General features: G+C 38.2%; 1 protein-coding gene across 2 annotated transcripts in view; it reads right to left on the bottom strand.

Annotated features, from left to right (window-relative positions):
* Positions 1-20,207: 20,207 nt before the first annotated feature.
* Positions 20,208-20,995, bottom strand: part of LOC140356672 (3',5'-cyclic-AMP phosphodiesterase 7B-like) — an 18,172-nt gene continuing 17,384 nt past the window's right edge. For both annotated transcript variants that reach the window (XM_072441826.1, XM_072441818.1), the window contains one exon: positions 20,208-20,995. This exon is cut by the window's right edge and continues 1,779 nt beyond it. The gene's annotated coding sequence lies outside the window, so the exon portion shown is untranslated.

The raw sequence follows: 20,995 nt of genomic DNA, 5'->3' as shown, positions 1-20,995 counted from the left end.
TTTTGCGCGATTTTCTTTATTAGAAGCTAGTTAGTAGACTTTTTTATAAACTCATAGTCCAGAGTTGAAAAAAAACATCACACCAAAAAGTTTATTTAAGAAGTTCAACCATGCAAATTAAGCTTTTAAATCGATAGGAAACGATTCGTTTCTGCAGATTTGGCTTTAGCGTGTCCTTTATGACTCCTCATTGAATTAGCCGACATTAACCTGATTCTGTTGCGTAAGACTAAAACCGTTTGAGCGCTAACACGATGAGTAATTAGTATGAAATCATATGTAATACACAGCAAAGCCTCTTTTGTCGGGTGATATTGTACATCTGCCGTGTTCTAGCCCTTATCCACTCACCACGTACCATCTGCCGGCCGCTACCTCACTATTATCAAGGCAGCCGTTTGCAGGGGATTCCCACTGTGCTTCCTGGATTCCTATTCTTGCAATTTAGGACGCAGCGAAAAGTCCAGTTAACTTGCTCAAACGCAGCAGGTGAAAGGTCATTCTGAGCCAACACAGAGAGGCTGCCTCGCATCACGCAGCGCGCAGCCCGAATGCCACTGCGGCTCTCAGCGCTGACACCCAAATGAGACATGGCCGCTCGGGTGGCGCATGCGTGTTGCGGCTCTGCTTTGGCAAAGTCCTGCACCTGTCATGTGGTCAAGCCGACACACTCAAACAAGCAAAGTCAGCGTTTCACACCGTGCTCACCGTCCAGACAGTGTTGATGACGAAGCAGAAACATCTCATGTCATTATACTGGGCTGACTGTGGAGGGTGAGCGGGAAAGAGAAGCGCAACTCTAATTACACTGCAAACACGTGATTAGCGTCAAGAAAGGACGAAAGGAAAGGTTATGTTTTTTGTGTTTCTACAAACTGCTGTGCTGTGAATTATTTGCATACATACAGTGCCTCAGTACATTTCCTTAAGAGGCATAGTGCTGCTTCGATGTGATGCACAATGTATTACACAAATATCGATGTTTTAGTATCGGCATCCTCGTGATTGCAAGATAGTGAATACTGTTCTTTTTATTGTAAACTGTTTTTATTTTGGTCATTGGTGCCTGTTACGTTTATTGACTCATTTCAAAGTAAAATAAGTACATTGTTGTTATTTAATTTGACTGTACTTTATTTTTTAAATCGCAAACATAATTATTGCAATACTAAACATATTTCAAAATATCAAATTGTTACCATATCAAGCAGCACTACTCAAAATACACCAATATTGGGGTGGCCGTCAATGACAAAAATGTATTCATCAGTATTTCTTTGGAGAATCCCAATAATAATATTCAGATGATATAATGACAATCCAATAGAATTGTGTTAAAACATGTCTTTAATTATGTTAGTTCAGGTTTGATTATCCGACAGATGTGAAATGTCTGTTAAAATAATCACAAATGTGCAGAAATATCACATTATATTACCGCATTTTCCGGACTATGAGTCGCACCTTTTTTCACAGTTTTGGCCGGGGTGCGACTTATACTTATATTTATACTTATGTACTTATACTTATACTCCGGAGCGACTTATATGTGATGTTATTTGTTATTTTCACAACCGCATTTCATACTCCAGTGCAACTTATATATGTTTTTTCTTCTCTATTATGCATTTTTTGGCTGGTGCGACTTAAAGTCCGGAAAATACGGTATTTGAATATTTTTGTAGTATTTCTTCTGTAAATGATATACAGTATTCAAGATAAAAATGTAGCTTATTTTCAAAACAACAATCACAATTAATTCATTTCATCAATTAATTTTCTACCGCTTGTTCCCGTTAGGGGTCACGGGTGACTGGAGCCTATCCCAGTGACTTTGGGCCTTAGGCGGGGAACACCCTGGACAGGGGCCAGCTCGTCACAGGGTTAACACAGAGACAGAGTTACACTGACAAACATTCACTCTCACGTTCAGACTCCATCCAGAGAGATCATGTTGTTGATGTTGGTTCACATTCACAATATTATTTTGATGTTGATATACTGCCCACTTCTACACCAGTGCACAAGGTAAATGAACGTGCACAGCCTTTAGACGGCCGTAGAGTTGTGATGAACCTGCATCAGTGGCTTGTCTCTGTCGCTGTATTAGCTGCAGACATAAACAAAGTACCAGGCGGAGAGAGGAAGTTAAAGGGAAAGTACCTCTGAAGAAGAAAACAACTCTGACAGCTGTTCTCTGAGGGATCACCTTGCACCCTGCACACTGCACCCTGCACCACAACAACACTCAACTGACGGATCGAACCTACAAAACCTTCAGATAATGTAGTTTGTTCCCTGAAAAGTGGGAAAACTTTGCAAACTCCAAGTCAATCTTCTTTGTTGAGCGTCTTAGTACATGCAGAAGTATCCAATGCAAATGAGAGGGTTTTTTTTAGGCAGTTCATTTAACATTCCATTTTAAGATAAGCCACTATATAAATTACTTTGATTCTGAATTCAAATAGTGCTCATTTATAAACAATGTTGACAACCAAATAACACAAATGGGACAACATTTGACCTTCCAGAATAGTTTACCTTAAGTACAAGACTATATGACATTATCAAAAAGAACTGCGGTTATATTTCTTGAAAGTTACATCATATCGTTTTAATTATCAATGAGTATTAAACCTTAAAACTAGTTAAGAGTTTATCACTGGAATCTCACTAAATGTAAATAATTGAAGTTGCATTAAACTTTTGCATGAATGCATTAATGAACAAATCTTTTCTGATGGTCTTGATGACACATTTTTAAGTTCTTACAGCCGACTTTTATCTTTTAATATCTGTACAAATGCTTTTGAGGGTGTGATAGAATCCGCATTCCCACCCAGCTCCACCCATCCTGAACACAAACCACACACCGCACTCCGCCTCACTCTGACTCTCACTGCAGAAGAGAACCATGTCAACAAGGCGCCTTCAGCCCCAGAGCCTTGTCTAGACCCACCTGAGCACAATACACACTTTTATTATTCACCTGATGTGTAACTATTGTACTTTGAGTGCCTTTCTTTGAGCTGAGACCGTTTTTAACACGCCTTTTATACCTCACGCTTCTTGATTGTTATATTCTTAGTGTCTCATTGTGTTCTAGTTTTTGTATAGGCCTAATTATAATGCTAACTGTTATGTGAATGCTTTATCTTTTAACTGATGTTGTGAGAGATGCATTTCAGAATCAATATGTAATGTTTTTATGCAGTCAATATACAGTATCTAATCCATCTAAATGAATATTGAATAGATCTAAATGCTGGTTTCCAAGAGCACCCTCTAACACTTAAACTGATTGGACAAACTGCCTCATCTTTTGTTTCTCTGTTGTACTACCCGACTTTGTGTTATTGTTGGGGGCATAGTTGTTGATTTTATAACTTTGTCTTTTCTTTACTTTTTGCATTGTGATGAAACCCCATTTCATGCACAGTAAAAAATGATGTAAAAAACAAAAACAGCCAAATGGATTCTACAAGATCTTAGATAAAATGTAACTAAGATTCATGAATATTAAGATGAAAATACAAACGTTGTAACTAAGGGTGGGCCATATAGTGAAATTTAGATAATATTGTGAATGTCATTTTGGGCATTATCGTTTAGAGTGAAAAAACACTACAAAATGACAACAGGTGATATTTCTGCACTTTTGAGATTAATTTGACAGACATTTCCCATTTTTCCAATAATTAAACTTCAACTAAAAATACATTATAACATATGTGAGCTGGATTGACATGATCTGAATATCATTATCGGGATACTCCAACAAAAAGAGTGAGACAGTCATTTCCGCCCACACCTCATAATAAAACGACATGACTTAGTTTTGAATTACCACTTGGTGCACGTATAGCACTTGTTCTCTTGTGTGCTCTTCTGTTTCATAAAAGGCCTTTATGTTCTCTGTAGACAACGCTGTTATTGCCAGTGCATTAGCAAAGACTATAATGTCCCTGAAGCCTTTGCGCATGTGGCTGTAGCGTAGCGTGTTACAGGCTGCGGTTGCCTTCAGCAGGATTCCCACTGACTTGCTCTGACTGTGCATTATGAACCTTGTCTAGTCACCGCTCCATGTATTGATGAGTGAAAGTGGTGCAATGCTCGGGGGAACTCCCAGCTGCAGCGCTTTTATGCAAACGCACACTTACACCTGTCGCTACGGGAAACCACCTGAGATAAGTCCATTATTCACTTGAAGTTTTCAAACTGGAGCTATTTGGAGAGTGGGCATCCAGCGTGACTCATATCCTCTTCACGGGGACTCGATCTGAACGTGAGGAGTGGGCTCAGTGCAAACACCAGGCGCATATTTGGACACACAGTGATCATAAACTCAGTACGCGCTCTGCAGAAATGAAACCTTCATTAGTCATCATGAGTCATAAAGAGCCAGAGTAATAACCCAAAAATCAAACATAGTAAAATGAATGAATTAAAGTTAGACTTGCATGATGATTAAAGGAAGTGAATGATAAAAATGTAATATATTGCTGATAAAAAAGCCAGTTTTTCCAGTTCCACTTCAGGGGGCGAATCAGATGCACAATTATGAAGCTAAAGGACAAAGGTGTAAAATAGTTTGGAGGCGTTGCATGGTTCAGCTGTAGCCAAATTTGCAGTTTGGTTTTAGATTGAGGGCCTTCTTGAACACACTGTTGGACGTATCTGTTGTTGGCGTTTCACTTTATTGCATGTTGTGTTAGTGGTCGTCCCTTGTATGGGCAGATTGGAATATGTAGCAGTGACTATAGTCGTAACTTGAATGAATAATCCACTAGGAATGACATGTAAGAACTTTGAATGTCTTTCATTTTTGTAATCGTAACACTTCATAAATTTAACATGATTTGTGTTAGTCCTGAATGACAAAGCTCTAAGACGTCGCTGATTTATAGGTGCACTATGCAAATTATTTTGAAGGAGGATCGTTCCCTTGCTCCTCTTCATGGAGATATCTTTTGCCTGATGCTCAGTACACATTGAAGCTGGGATATCTGACTTAATTTGTTGGGAGATTAGTAAATGCAGTGTTTCCCCCCGAAGAGTTAATTGTAAAAGCCGTACTATGTGAAAAAATCAGACCACTGCGCGCTGTCTGCATCAACTAACAGCGGATTTTATTTCTTGTCAACTCGGAAATAAGCAGTGATGCAGCACTCCGATTGGTTTCGCTTGAGTGGTCCACCCCAGTTTCACTTTGCCGTCTGAAAAATGCAGTTTTAAAGCCGTGCGCGTGTCTGGAAATGAATTCAAGTGAATATTAATGATGTGCCAAAGGGTTTTTTGAGAGACACACAGATCAAACACCTACTTCCATATCCCAGATTTAAACATTCGTATATTCATGGAGCAGACACAAGCATTTTCCAGGGTATTTTTGAGCAATGACAACACATTTAGCTGATTAAATTAAAGATGAATACATTTTTAATATCATACTGTGGAATTTTCTTGGCAATGCAGTAACGTCTCCAGGGTGAAAAGTAGTTAGCGAAACAAATTACACCGTTAAAAATCTAATTTCCTGGTTAAGACACACACACTTTGCCAACAGGCCCGGCAGAAGGCGTTTTCAGGAGGGCAGGAGGAGTGCAAAACAGGAAACACAAGGCCCAGATAACTCCGGTACATCTCCACTGATACACAACTGTGGCACCGAGTGTTCAGAAACAAGATGAAGTAACACAGATAATACATGTGAGTGTTTTAGACGGATAGGGGCCTCCTCTTGTGTCACCTCAGTAAGGACGGGACAGACAGGCAAAATCGCACTTACGACATGCACACCGTGTTTGGAGAGAGATGCTTTGTTCAAAACGACAAATACCAGAGAAGATGAGAACAGAAACTGGAGTAGGCGCTCACAGAGATGGACGATTACCTCCCAACACTCACCTGCGCACTGACTGCTGTTTATGACGAGTGATCATATCCAAACGCCTGGCCCGCGCGCCCGGGACGTGTCTGAACAGGCCGTGGATGGAGGCGACGGGAACAGGATTACATGTGTACGTGTTCGACCGGTCAGACGGCACACAGCGGCGATGGATCACGCACATCAGGCCCTGTCACGATGGGCGAAATATTGTTGCATTCACGAGGGACAATGGGATGCGCTTGTGTCAAAAGCCAGAGGTTTATTAAGTGGATTCATTAAAGCCTGTGACTAAAGCTTTATGATATAGGGCTTTAAACTATGCCATATAGTTTTACCGCATGTCAAGTTGCAGTTTGAGAAGAAAAATAGACAGATAGAAGTTGAAAATTGCAGGAGGTAGTAGTTTGAGTTAAAAAAAACAGAACAAAACAGTCATCAATAAGCGACACTCCATCAAAATTGCGGAGACAATTTACACACAACAAACACATTTTGACAGACAATAAAGTGTCAGAACAGAAATTGAAAGGGGAAGACAGAAAACTGGCTTCATTTAAGAATAATACATGAATTGTGAGTAAATAAACTAAACAAAATTGTATTCATGTCCATGGGTGAGTGGTACTGACATTATTCATATCAAATATCATTTTATACCCTTATTTGAAAGATTATTAAATGTGCTGTACACCTTCTGATTTTTACAGTCTTAAAATGTGAAAAACAAAACTAGTTCAAGAGTTCAGAGCAAGTTTTGTCGCGATGGTAAAGCTAACAACAACTAGCATGCTCATAAAACGCTCTATAATTAGATGCACACAAGCTCTTTTTTTTCTTTTTTTTTACAATGTATTTAGACTGGGACAAAACAGATTTTAAGTTAAGGATTTCTATCAAACGTGCCTCTTTCAATGAGCTTTTGATGAGAAAATATATAGAGGCCTATTTTCTTAGATGTTACAGATGAATCCACAACAAAAACACAAAAGCTTCATAAAGGTTTTAATTATCTAAGTGACAGATCAAAAAAAGAAAATGCGATAGTGTATGAAACCACAGTTTAGTTTGATCACTTTCCAAAAAAGTCCCCACATATTATAAAGTCACAAAAGACACATCAAGTTAGAGTTTCTCTTGGATGGTTGTAATTAACATTTGCTTTGAGGTGCTTTAATACAGAGGGCGTAAACAAAAGCAGTGAGGGCCGGAGGCCTCAGGAGCTGGCTCCGGTCCAAGGCCCTGCGCACATATCCAGGTTTTCCCGTTCTAGTCTCTTCCCTTTGGAAAGCCTCCAGCCTTTGCCCCTCCTGCCTCCAGGTTTCATCTGAGTTTCATGATGTAATAAGCACATGACAGGTACAGAGCCGCAATGTTCTGAACAAAACGTGTTCAAAAAAATAGGATGCATGCGCTCCTTATGCCTCTGCCACACTAACCAGTTTTACTGCTATTGCAACTAATATTACTGTTTCAGATGCAAGTAGTACTCAGTGAAGAAATTGTACTTCTATTTGAGCAATATTTACTTTGAAATAGTAGTACTCTTGTACTTGAGCAGAGGTTGTACTGTAGCCAAACATTGTACTCAAGTTTTGTTTTACTTTAAGAGCAACTGTCTGTACATAAGATAATATAAGATAAGCCTCTATTTGTCTCACAATGGTGAAATTCTAATGTTGCAACACAAAGTAGGTACAGAAGTAAACAACAAAGAACAGATAACTTATAGAATACTTAAAAAAACTAAAAACACTCTAACCTCTTATATTCTTAATAAAGTTATTCATACATAACATCTGATTTATATTTAATGCATAATTTATGTAATTGGAAGGACACAACATTTAAATAAAGCACAAAATGTTGTATTTTCAAAAGATGAAAATGAAAAAACACATCATATCTGATGGTGCAGTGCATGAAACACAAATGTTCAAATCATTTAATATTATCAATATAAAGCTTCTGTCACAGTGGGAAGAGGAACATACTTTTATTCAAGTATTAGTATTGTTACTTCAAACATAAGTATGAATAAAAGTGTAGGGTCAAAAAGTCACAATACAAGTACAATTTCTAGAAAACGTTACTCAAGTAAAAGTACCTGAATGGAGTACTTCCGGTACTTCCCATCACAGTACAAATTGTGGTTCGTCTTCCCACTGTGAGTAACTTTAGAGACAAAAACGTTCTGTTGATGATATTCAGTTCTTCCAACACACTTAATAAACTGTACCTTCAGATATAATTAGTTTTTGCAGTAACCCTACACCTGTTCTTTGAGTAAATATATAGGTCACTACTTTTTACCTCCATCACAGTACACAGTATCACTACTCTTACACATGTCAAAGTATCGGTTCAATTCCACCTCCACCGGGGTTTAATGACGTAGTAAATATTAGCTTTATAATTAAGTCATTTGCTGCAGTGTGTTGTTTGTGGAGTGGGCTTTCGGGAACAGGATGTCGCTGCCGGGACGCTTCCTTAGCTCGTATTTGCTCAAGAGATGAAGCAGCACGAAAACACAAGTCTCTGTGTAATGTAAGCCCCTGCACACAACCTGTCCATCGCTCCCTGGTCGTCCCATCCAACACAACTCAGATCAAAATCTCTGGTTGGAATTGACTTTTTGCTAATCCTTGGGGTGTACGCTCGCACCAAAGATGTGTCCCGCTGAATGGGGGAGTTGGCAGGCAAACGCAGCCAGATGCAAAGGCCATGCAAAGTAGATGCAAAAGTGAGTCACACCAATGGAAAATTTCTTCTTGGCTGCAAGACATAATTTTCTGACGGTGAGTGTCAAATAAGCCTCGACAAATATGTCTTTAGAACAAATAAGAGCTTTTTTTTCAATTTCATGTCTTGCGATGACAACAAAGATATCACATTGTGGTTATGGTCAAGATTATGCAGGTGATTGTGATTATTCAGGTCACAATATAATCGTAAGAACTAAAACATCATTGTGACAGTTAAAAAACAAAACAAACTCTTTTGAATTCAATCTATGGTCCAAAAACTAAATGTTATATATATTTTTTATCGTTTTTGTTTAATATTAACTTTATTTTGACATTGAAAATGAATGAAAATGTAAAGTTTCACTGTTGAACTCAGAAAACGTGAAGACTACTGCTTTTCTTTATATTCATCATCACATTTACATTGTTTTCATACAAACACACTCAGCTTTTTTGTTTTAATTTCAATACTGTTGTTTATAACACTGTTATAAAGTACTGTTTGACAATTTGCTGCATGTCATTCCCCGGTCTCATTCCCATTTCACGCTGCAATGTCCAGTCCAAATAAAGCCTGGGGGTCAAAAAACAAAATAGGAAAAATTGGCCTGTATGTTGACACAATCATGCAACAATCAGATCAATACATGCTGTTATTATTCTTTTTTAATAAGGGCCTTTTAAACTCTATATATCACTATGGGCAAATATCAGCACCAAGCCAAATATCGGATCATCCTTAGCTCTGTGTGAGGAGTTTATCTGTTCAGAGTCTGGTACATATGTTCTTCACTAACACGTACATCCAGTAAATCGTCCATTTTTCATGCTGCTCACTCCTGCCCTGGATCAGTGTTTAATCAATGGAGAGTTTAGCTTAGTTCAAAGTTGACACGGCTCTTAACTCTCTTAATCTCCACCTCCGGGCAGCAGGTGCCTGTCAACAGCAGCTTAAACAAGACACATCAAAACGACGCGCATACACGTCAAAAAGTGGCGCTATTAGCTGTTTTTGTGAGGTCAGCTTTGCGCTCATTCCTCCCGACGTTTTTCCTCCACAGAAGCCGGACGAGGTGGTGAGAGCAGAAATCCCTCCAGACGCAGCTGATGAGCGCAGCGGTCCGACTGGTCTGACGGCTCCAACTCCATCCTTGCCGCGCTCTGGAGGGAGGGGGGGGGGGGGGGGGGGGGGGGGGGGCAGAAGTGAGCGGGACAGCAGGTTCAAATACAAGTAGGTCACACTAGACTCAAGGGCACCGCTGAACCACACCCATGTGCCAGCGTGAAATAAAAACAACAATATTTATGGTTTTCACGGCGAGGTTTAGATTCAAGATTACATCGGTATTAGCATGAGCCTATGGAGCTCTTTTGTTACAGTGTAATTTAACATTTTTGACATATTTGGCTATATTACAATGTTATTATTGTTTGTTTTGGTCGTTTCAGCTTGGCAGATCGCAAATGATCATACAACTGGTCCACAGATTCTTCTAAAATGGGAACAAAGATTCTACAGGGGTAATTGCTGTACGGGACCCGGAGACATGAACCCTAAGACATTGCGATTGTGTGAATCCCAGTCTGGTCCAGTTCTGCTGTAGGAAGTAATTTATCTCTGATGATGCCGGCTAAAATAACATAGCTGAGCGGGCAGTGTTTGGCACCAGGGGAGAAACGCTATTTTCTCCCACATTAAAGGAGTAAATAAATGAGTAAACAAACAAAATACCTCAGTTCTCTGTAACACATGTCAATAATAATGGCTAACTCATAAAGTATTGTAACCAGGGGAAAAAAAAACATATTTTACTCATACTTTTAATGGTACAAACAATGACTGGACCGCTTGGCTCATTAATTGCTCACAGTCACATCTCTCAGCAATAATTATCAGTGAAGCGTCGTGAGTCACTGGCTGTGTGTCATAAAAGTGGTGTCATAATCTTCCCAAATCTTGATCAAACTTTTGCGTATTAAACAAAAGTAAGTCATGCATGGTAGTGCCGAGATGCCCACCTGATGCCTATCTCTCTTTTTCTCATGGAGATCATTGTTAATCCCCAAAGTCTCTGCTGCCTGCATCCTTAAATGTCATCCAGAGAGACGCTCCACCTGTGCGGCACCTGAACCACCTCCACCTGCTCCTGCTCCAGCGTGCCTCCAACATGGACCGAAAAACGCCGCAGGTTTTCTCGTGGGAAACTCTGGCGCTGGTATGCTGCTCTCTAGGCGACTAGTGAGAGTGGAATCCCGTTTTTCCGGGCCCCATCCCGGTCTCGGTATCACGGTGCGTCGTGTCTGGACTCGCAGCGGAGTTAGGAAACATTCTCCAGGATCTGGCTCGGCCTGATCCAGGAGCCGGGCGCCGCACCTACAGGCCGCTGCTCTGTGTGTGTCTGCAGTGTGGGCAGTGTTCATCCATTCACTATTATGATCCCACACATGAGTCAAACACAAACTCATTATGCCATTGTGTCCCTTGACTTTGTGCTTTCAGAAGTCATTTTAAGTACAGGGTGTGAAAGTGCAAAGAGAGATGGAATTATGACATGATGTTATTTCTCTGTCCAAATAAAAACATCATTCGAGTGTGTTAGAAATTTGGCCAAAACAAATATTGGCAAAAAATACCTCAGTTCCTTTGTAGTTAAACTAACTGCTGGTTAGTACAACTTAACTTTACTTTGCCTAAATACATACAAATATATATATATATATACATAAAGACATATATTTCCTCATGCTGTAATAGCGTCGACACTATAACACGGCGTTGAACCGTGACACAAATTCTTATTATTCAAATGTAATGATATTAAATAAGCCAAACAAGAACTAATTGTTAGGGGTGGCTGGGCTTAGCACAATATTATGTTCACATTTTTTAAAAGTGTCAGTTTGGTTTTATTAACTTCCTCATTCCCTCTTCCCTCTCCATGTTTCCCAGAAAGAGAAAGAGAAAGCATTCTTGTGAAATTGCAATCACTTAATAACACACTCTATAGTATTATATAAGCTGATAAGTAATATACAGTAAATATGTGTTAATCAAAGTTTAGCTATAAATCTACAAAGAATGTATATAGAATGTACACATACAAACAGCCGTAGATGTAATATTAATATAGTTCCAAAACGTCAAACTGTATGACTTTAATATTTGAATATGTGACCAAAACATAATATACATAACAATATAACATAATCCCTAGACATAAATACAGTTTTAAGATCACGACTAATGTCAATTATAGTGTTTCGAAACACTATCTTACTTGAGTGAAAACAAATATGTATAAAATCCACAAATACATCATCAATACTCAAATACTGCTGTGTCTGAACTGAGTGGGTTTTTGAAATGATAAGAATAATTTTGAGGCATACTTACAGCGCGATGACCCGGAGCTGTGAGATGAGCAGGAAGTGGACAGTCTGATCAGTGATGAGCGCCGCGCATGTCCCATCCACAGAAACAAATGTGATGCAGCACTTTTGTAATGACATATCCGGCACGGCAGAGACATGGACACAACACAAGCTCTTTCTTCACATAAATAACTTGTACTACGTTTAATTTAGTATGTTTTATGCTTTATAAGAGGATTTTGACTTTGAGTTTCAAGAGAAAACATGACCAAGGTTTTTTATAAATGTGCATTGATATTTGAGCTCAGTCCTTGTATGTATGAATGAATGTATGTAAGTATTTATTTATTTAATAACATAAAATACATTATCAGTGACATGCAAGAGTAAGAATTAATGTAAAGGAGCAGAAAGAAGCACAATCTTATGGTTTTGTTGGTGTGTGTCACGTATCCATCTATTGTTTCCATTGCAGGAGTTTTCACACGTACATTATTTTGAAGTAAAGAGGAGGTGTATGTTGTTAAGCCAATTCATAAAACACGTATGAGTAAAAGTTGCTCTTATTTGTTTGGATTTCTGGTGCAATAAAGACATATAACCTAAATTAAGAAAAAGTTAATTTAAAATGATTTACAAATTCTACTCCTTTCACAGTTTTATTTTTTTTAAAGCCATTTCTTATTGACTCTACGGTGATTAATCTATGTTTAGTTTTTGTGTTCATATTGTGCTTATATTTATTTATTTCATTGTAAATGACTGGGGCTTGGGAAAGGACACACAAGCTGTCACGATACTAATATTTCAAACTCGATTTTGATACTAAAGAATCGGCTCGATGCGCAATACTGATTTTGATATCACAATAATAATTAAAAAAACACAATTTACAACACAGTTCCTTCGTATTACTATGCGGTCTTTCACAAATTCTGCAAAAGCTCAAGATTATTCTAAACCTGCTCGGCGTAAATGTAAATGTATTTGACTTCAAATGTAGAAGTCAAAATAAAATCATGTGTTTGTTTGGCCTGTCAGTTGCACTTATTTTAGTAGTGGACAATTTAAACTTTTAAAATACGTTTTTAACTAAACAAGGGATGAAATATGGTGACTAAAAGATTTACGATATTTACGAATTATCTGTATTATTGATGGAAATTGTGATTTGTTATTTTTTTAACATGTTGGTTTCATAATGTCACTATGTCTTTATTTAATGTGTTTTAGAATTGTTATAGTCCAAATATTTTAGTGGATTAATGGTTGCAGCCCCAGTGTTTCTGCACAAACAAAGCAAAACCACAGCCTGTTACAACGTTGAACACTGAGTTACATCATTTTATTTAATTACTCAGGCAAAGAGAAGTCTGTCAAAAGAGGAATCATATATTTTATTTTGAAGGAAGTATTTTGGCGCCACAAGGAAGAACTTAAGTAAACCTCACTCAGCAGTGAATCTGCTGCTTTTCAAACAGACAATGCAGCACGCACCAGAGAAAAAGAGGAAACTCTGTCAATGAGGTGAACAATACTTGACATATCTCGACATATTTTTTACTACACACTTCCCCTGTTTGTGACAACTTCCTCAGCAGCTTCAGAGGTGTATGAATGAAGACAGATGGCCCACTCTTTTGTGATGCAATTTGTATAAGTCAGTGACCACGTATCTAATCCAAATTTTCTTGTATATGCAAAAATGCCCATGCAGAGTGGCCTGATGGTCGCCCCAAGTCGACGAGGGGAGACAAGATGGAGCATGTGCACAGGCCACTCCTCTACATTTGCATGCTCATTTGACAGTCAAATGAATCCACCTGGGAAACATTTCAGGGACAAACTATTCTGCTGAGGAAGTTTATGTGCGATGAAGGAGCAGTGCTGGAATCTCCTTTTGTTAAATATGGGGATTCATCTGCTGTTAAGTTTGTTTATCACTCTTTTCACACGCTCAGAAGTGTTCAAAAAGGGGTTAGGATAGAAACGGTAGATTGGAGGTGCTGTTTTTGAACTGCAAAGTCAAGACTTCTATGCAAGAATTAGTTCAAGTTTGCATATGGGTTCAAATCAACCATCATCTGACAGGATAATAGTACATTTCATATTAGGGCTGTGCAATACTACAACTTTTATTGAAACAAGTCTATCATTTTAAATTGTCAATGATATGTTGGGGTTTTTAATTTGTTTGGTCTGTTTGCGGTTCAGTAAAAGCTTGTTGGACTATTTTCTGTGTTAAACCGTATACATTTAACGTTTTTGTTTTGTTTAGGTTCATAAATTAAGATTGAAAAATATGTATTTGTTCGTTAAGACCCCGGGTTGAATCTGAAGAGGTTGATTTCAAAACATTTGCACTAGTACCTTTTAGAATGGCTTTTATTATACTGAGGCAAAGTGACCACTTTTAGAACTCTTGTTTGAAAATGTGCAAAAGTGAATGTACAATAGGAACTCTGACAGTGCTGCAATGCCTTTAGCGATTAGATTACTCAAATATGTAGATGGCTGCTTAAAAACTGAAGATAATATCATTGACGGTCCTATTGTTCATAAATATTAGACTGAGATAAACAAAGCGCTGCACACTATTTTCGGCCTTGGCATCGCACTTGACTTCACAAAAGGATTTGGGCCTCAAAACTGCTGCCATGGACACAATAAATGGAGACCTTTGGAGCGTTCGTCTGGCAGCAGGGAAGAAGGCCATAAAAAAGAAAATAGATGACACAAACTGGACAGACGTTGGACAAATTGGGACTTTTGTATTGTGTTATATGTGTTTGCTGTTGTTGTTTCGCTCCTTCTCTCTGTGTCCTGTTCTATTTTCTGTGTTTTCTATGTCTAAAACAAACAAAATATTATATCATCACATTTTTTTAATTATTAATCTGAGGCAAAGTGATTCGAAGCACTATTAGAGCGACCTAAGTTCTAGTGACAATCATAAATATACAAAAACAAACAATAAAACGGCGGGATTAACAACGAGCAAGTGCACTGACAAACCTCTATTGAATCCTCATTTGACTGTATGCAAATCGGATGAACACCCTGGAGCACATGAACGCCACAGGTTAAAATCCACAGAGGCTGTTTTCACTCATTTTGGTGATCCAGACTTCACTGCAGTCACTTTTCCTCTGTCCCGGCCTCACGTCTGTCTGAATCCTGACACAGACGATGCACACAGACCTTACCAGTGATAACGTGCACCCTGAGCAGTCCCACACCACAACAAACATGACTCATGACCCCAAAATCCTGACTAAATAAACACATGGTTGGATAGTCATCTGCACACCTTGTTTACATCTGCAACAGCATTACCCAGCCCATATTAATGTTACTGGGACGGCATTATGATTGGGCTAATGAGACTGAACCGGCGGAGCGGGTCGGACCGGTCGGACGCTGCCTGTAAAAACAAGCGGGAAGAAAAAGGGATTTACAGGAAACCTCTGGCGTTCACCTGCGCCGGGCCCTCGGGTGACGTGACAACAGGTGGATTGGGACGGAGAGTCGCTGGATACATTTCAACAGATTTTGAAAAAATGTAGAAAAGCGACGTTTGCTCTTCTGTCTGTGAGTTCAGGGGTGATGGTGATGAATGGAAAAGCGGCTGTGGGACTGTAACAAAGAGAGAGCTTGTTACCACCGGCACTTGACACTTTAAATGACATTTCACACTTTAATTGCACACTGCACTTTAAGCATACATTTGCACTTTCAAAAAGACAATTGCACAAATTGATTTTAAATATTTATTGAAGTAATGTCTGTCCTTTTTATTCCATTTTGAGATCAGGGGCACTTTAATTGAAGCCGTGTGTCCTGGAGGGAAAAGGGAGATACATTAAATGATTAAGTCAGTTGGATATGTGCAATATTTGTGTTTAAGGATGTTTAGGTGTTTGTGTTAATGTAGTTTGTAGTGTTTTGGTGAATTGTTAACGTTTTTTAGTCACTTTCTCGGTTCTTGTGTCCAGGAGTCAAAGTGTTTCTTCTTCTTCTTCTTCTTCTTCTTCTTCTTCTTCTTCTTCTTCTTCTTCTTCTTCTTCTTCTTCTTCTTCTTCTTCTTCTTCTTCTTCTTCTTCTTCTTCTTCTTCTTCTTCTTCTTCTTCTTCTTCTTCTTCTTCTTCTTCTTCTTCTTCTTCTTCTTCTTCTTCTTCTTCTTCTTCTTCTTCTTCTTCTTCTTCTTCTTCTTCTTCTTCTTCTTCTTCTTCTTCTTCTTCTTCTCCTCCTCCTCCTCCGCTTATAAGGGGTCCCGGCTGGACCAAGGGGTTTTTAAGGGTTTTTATGGTTGTTAGGTGTTGGTTTTAGGGTTTTGTGTATGTATTTGTGTATAGTTAAAAGTATATGGGTTTATTTGTTTTTATGGAGGTTTTAGTAAGTTTTATGAGCTAATGAAAATGCAAACATCGTCTGTAAGTAGTGAACAGAATAAAAGGCGCCTGGAACATCATTCCTTGTTCTGCTGCTGGAGGAGACACAGCTCTTTGCCTCCATATTCATTTATTTTTGCGCAGTGTACTTTAATTTGATTGAAATTTAAAAAGATGTGGACCACGTCAATGTCTTGTCTCACTTAAATCCAACCGCTAAAGACCAGCCTACGTTACAAATACTGTACAAGTTGTCATAGTATGGAGAGTATTTACAAAAGTATTTATTCAGTGTAGTGACAAGTGTAATATTTAGATTTTCATTCTGGCCGAATGCTGTCGTCTCTGTAATATTTTGATTTGTCTGGGACTTTACATCAATGTTTTTGTGTAGTTTCATGTTTTATGTTTAAATTCACAAATAATTAAAACGATCAGGAAAGAAATCAAAGAGTTGTACATAAACATCCAGCCGCTGCAGGAGAAGGGCAACGCCTACGGGAGCGGGAACGGCATCATAATTATCGCAGAGTCGTCCACAGGTTGCCTTTTCGCAGGATCAGCTCTGGGGAAAAAAGGGGTTTACGCAGATAAAATTGGGATCGAAGCTGCAATCGTTCGCCATTAAAAAGGTTCAATATTAAAAACGTGCAGTGCTCAAAATATATATAGATGCAGAACAATCACTTTACAGGTGCACAAAACTGTTTTACACTAGTTTTCACTCATACAGATACACAAGCCCTCCAGTTACGCACAAAGATATAAGCACTGCAAGTTTTTTATACTGGGCATTTTTAAGGCTTCAATTAAAACACGCACCTTTGTTTGTGAATATCGGACTGAGATGAACAAAGCACTACAAACTGTTTTCAGTACTGGACTTCAGAACTCTACATCTGGGCCTCAGAGCTCCTGCCATGGACATAGTGAATTGATACTTTTGGAGCAGTTCTTCTGGCGGCAGGGAACGAGGTCATCACCAGAAAATGGATGACACAAACCGACAAACTGACGATCGAGGACTGAACTCACATAGTAAAAGACATGAATAAAATGAGAAAAAAAGTGACATTGACTCAATTTGACAAACTTTGGACCAGATCGGACATTTAAGTTGGACCGTAGCGTCTTTGGATGTCTTTTGTTTTCTTTATTTCCTTATATTCAGTGTTGTGTGTGTATTTATTATCACGCACACGTCAGAAAATCCAATCCAAATAATGCAGATACATATTATCATAGTATAAAACATATATGATTACAGTATAAATCATTAGCACTTGTAACGTGCTGTGATACTGAGAAACGGCTCGTCACCACAAGGCTTGAAAGGTCAAAGATCACGCCGTCGTCCCCCGAACATGTTTACACACCAACAGCAAGGTCAACAGTTCAAATGCTGACGTTGTGACCAGGGGCAAGACACTTCGCCCGGATGAATCTCGCAATTGGTATTGAAAAGTCCAAATCTGCCGTCAAACGAGAGGAAAGAACGTTCTATCGCGTTGTTATTTCATCTCCAAATATGTTTCTGTTTGTGTTTGGACTGGTCGCTATAATAGTGTGATCTATTGCCATGAAATAACAACATAAACAATAAAAAATGTGTTTATGGCATTGACGCAGTAACTCTAAAGCAAGATTATCTCCAAAAAACGACTCAAAATGTTGAATATATATATATTAAAAAAAAAAAAAACATGAGCTACAATAAGTAATAGCTGAATTAAACACTTTAGTTGTTACTTTGTGGTTATTTTTTCATTTGTCTACAGCTCAAATCTTATTGTAGTGAAGAAAAATTGCAAAGCGACTTGGACAAAGATAAAAATAAACATTGACCTGAATGATAATTTGACATAGTGATTATTGCTATAAAACATCAGCTTTACTTATTGATTGCAGTGTAAAGAATAAATATGTTTAAAAAAAGCTCTCTCCCATCAACTAGTGCTACTGATATGATGTGTATTAAGACAATTTTTTTTTTTAAAAACTGAGATATCTGTTTTTGCAAATAAACTCTTCACTTTACAGTTGAAATCTGCAGATGGAGAGAACACACTTATTTTATTATTATATCATTATTTTCCACCTTGAGACCGATTTCTACACAAACGATCCAAACACAGTGTGATAAATCTGTGCGTTCATCATTGGCATCGAAAGGCCTTAAACAGCAGAAGTAAAGGCACATTTGCTGTGGGTGGATACAGTAAGATCAGATATAAGACTTCACTTTGTGTTTGTGTAGGTGACAAATGCTCACATTAACCCTTTGTTTTCCCTCTGTGAGCATTTAGTCATTCCATCGCCTTTAGAGCTTTATCGGAAAGCACCTTTTCGTTGTTCAGAGTGGCACAGCACCGTGTGGTTCTGTCCAGAGAAGCGACTACTGCTGTGAACCATGTGAGCGCCAAGAACAGGCCAGACGAGGTGACACAGATGCTGCACTAGAAAGTTTCATTTTTCACTTTCTGGTGTAAAAACAACAGCCTCTCACCTTGAGACAATGAGCACACAGACAGTTGTCACTTTTTTCTTCTTTTTCCCACCTCTTTTTTTTAAGAAAGAAAAAAAGTCAACTTTGTGCACACAACTGTTGATGAAAAAAAAAAGATTATTAAAAATTTGCTTTTCCAGTTTGGAGGTTTTGATGTTATCTTCATTGTACGGTCTGGTGTTTTTTCAAAGGGAGTGGTATTGTGACAGCCATTTTAAAAAGGGGCAAAAGAGGGGGCTATATTTGCACTGTCAATATTTACACTGACAAATAATATTTACAGATGAATTGTGACTGATGGGGATGAATGATAGATCCACAGACATCAGTGTCCACGTGATCAGAGTCATCTTTCCACCTGAAGAACAAACGCTGGAGAACTTTATCTCGGGAATTGAAGCTGACAAATGCCCTGTGGAATAAAGTAATAGATGAACAATCATAAACGCAAAGAGCCACAATCTGTACCAGATCATTTGCAATGCAAATGAGTCATTATGCAAAACAGGGCTCAAGGTCCTGGTGTTCAAGCCCCGGAGTCTTTGTGTCCTGGAAAAACTCCCCAGTGTCTTGGAAGTGTTACATATAAATATATGTATAGGAATGAGAAGGGGCCTAAATATTCAAGTAGAATTTCAAAACACAATATACTAGTATAGAATAAATCAAATACTTGAAGCTAATAGCAAAATTGAAGATTGTTTTCTTTAAGGGATGATTAAAAATACAAAGATGACCACTTCTGCTGAAATACTATGACTTACCAGACTAAAAACATACTGAGATTCTACAAAAGAAAGAAAATGAATTTGCTACAGTTCTGATGGCATCTATTATCCTCCAAACTACAACAGGTCTACACTTTACTGGGCTTAACTCGAGCTCAAGTGTCTCTTTATGAGCCACCCCGGGGCTCACGTCTGTGTTGATCATGTAAACAAAGTGGAGCGATAATGAGCGCGTCCAAAAGCGACTGCGTGAGTCTGTCGCCATCTAACGGTGACTACGTGAACTGACAGAGTGAAACAACGCGGAACAAAGCTCATTTAATATCATCAATATAGGCATGAATTAAGTGTTCAGTTATGCTATTTTTATGCTTTAGACATTTTTAGGGTTTAAATAAATTATACTTAAGTGATTTTTTGTTGTTGATTTTTTTTAGCTCATCTAGTTTAAAATGTTAAGAGCTCATTTGTTGTTGCCTTTCTCATTAAGTCCAACTAAAAATGAAAAATTAATTATTTGGTTCTGCATTTCCTGGAAATGGTTGATACTATTTTTATGAATAACACAGAAGACAATTTTAACTAAAAACATTTTATTTTTTCACAGTGCTCAGAGGTTGGTTTTCATAACACAAGGTACAGTAAAGATGTCACTTACAGTACCTCTCATAAACATACTTATTATAATATTGCAGACATCACTGTAGCCACACCAGATGATGTTCGCTACATATAAAATGTTTTTTTATATTATTACTAAGCTAATTGTTTCTTTTCACAGTATTTATGTACCCTGAAACAAAGCTGATAATCTCATTGTTTTAAAATTACATCAGTAGTAAGAATATCCAGTGTCAACAACACCTCTGGCACTCAAGCAACAAGCAACTTCTGTGGTATAATTTAATGTACTATAGATTAGAAGTAATAATAAACTTTGACCAACCCCTGCCATTCTGTGTGTCAAATCCAACCCATATTCAGTGTAATCTCATCAGTGACATTCACAGTATAAATGTACAGATTGCAGTTCAGGACATTATAGTTCTGGCATTATTTAACATATGTAACATAGAAAAAGTATTATTTGAAGACATGTATCTGTAGAAGCAGTAGTAGTACTAGTAGTAGTAGCAGTAGTAGTAGTGAAACCAGGTTATGGCTCAATGACCCTGTATTGGGAGTCTCAGAGGTATAACATCACAAGGCAGCCTGCTGTCTGGACTTGGTCAGTTCAAAGAATCAAATACATTTAGGTAGCATCAGTCTGTAGTAACATAGACCAACAAGGTTACAGTTCAAAAGACGCTGGTTTAGAAATGACAAAAGATTGACATCGTAACAAAAGTCCTCTTCAAATGAAT

This window comes from Eucyclogobius newberryi, unplaced genomic scaffold (genome assembly GCF_026437365.1).
Source record: "Eucyclogobius newberryi isolate DKJ021-1_F unplaced genomic scaffold, fEucNew1.0.hap1 SCAF_1, whole genome shotgun sequence".
In the NCBI taxonomy this organism is placed as follows: domain Eukaryota; kingdom Metazoa; phylum Chordata; class Actinopteri; order Gobiiformes; family Gobiidae; genus Eucyclogobius; species Eucyclogobius newberryi.
This window is presented reverse-complemented; position numbering and strand designations above follow the sequence as displayed.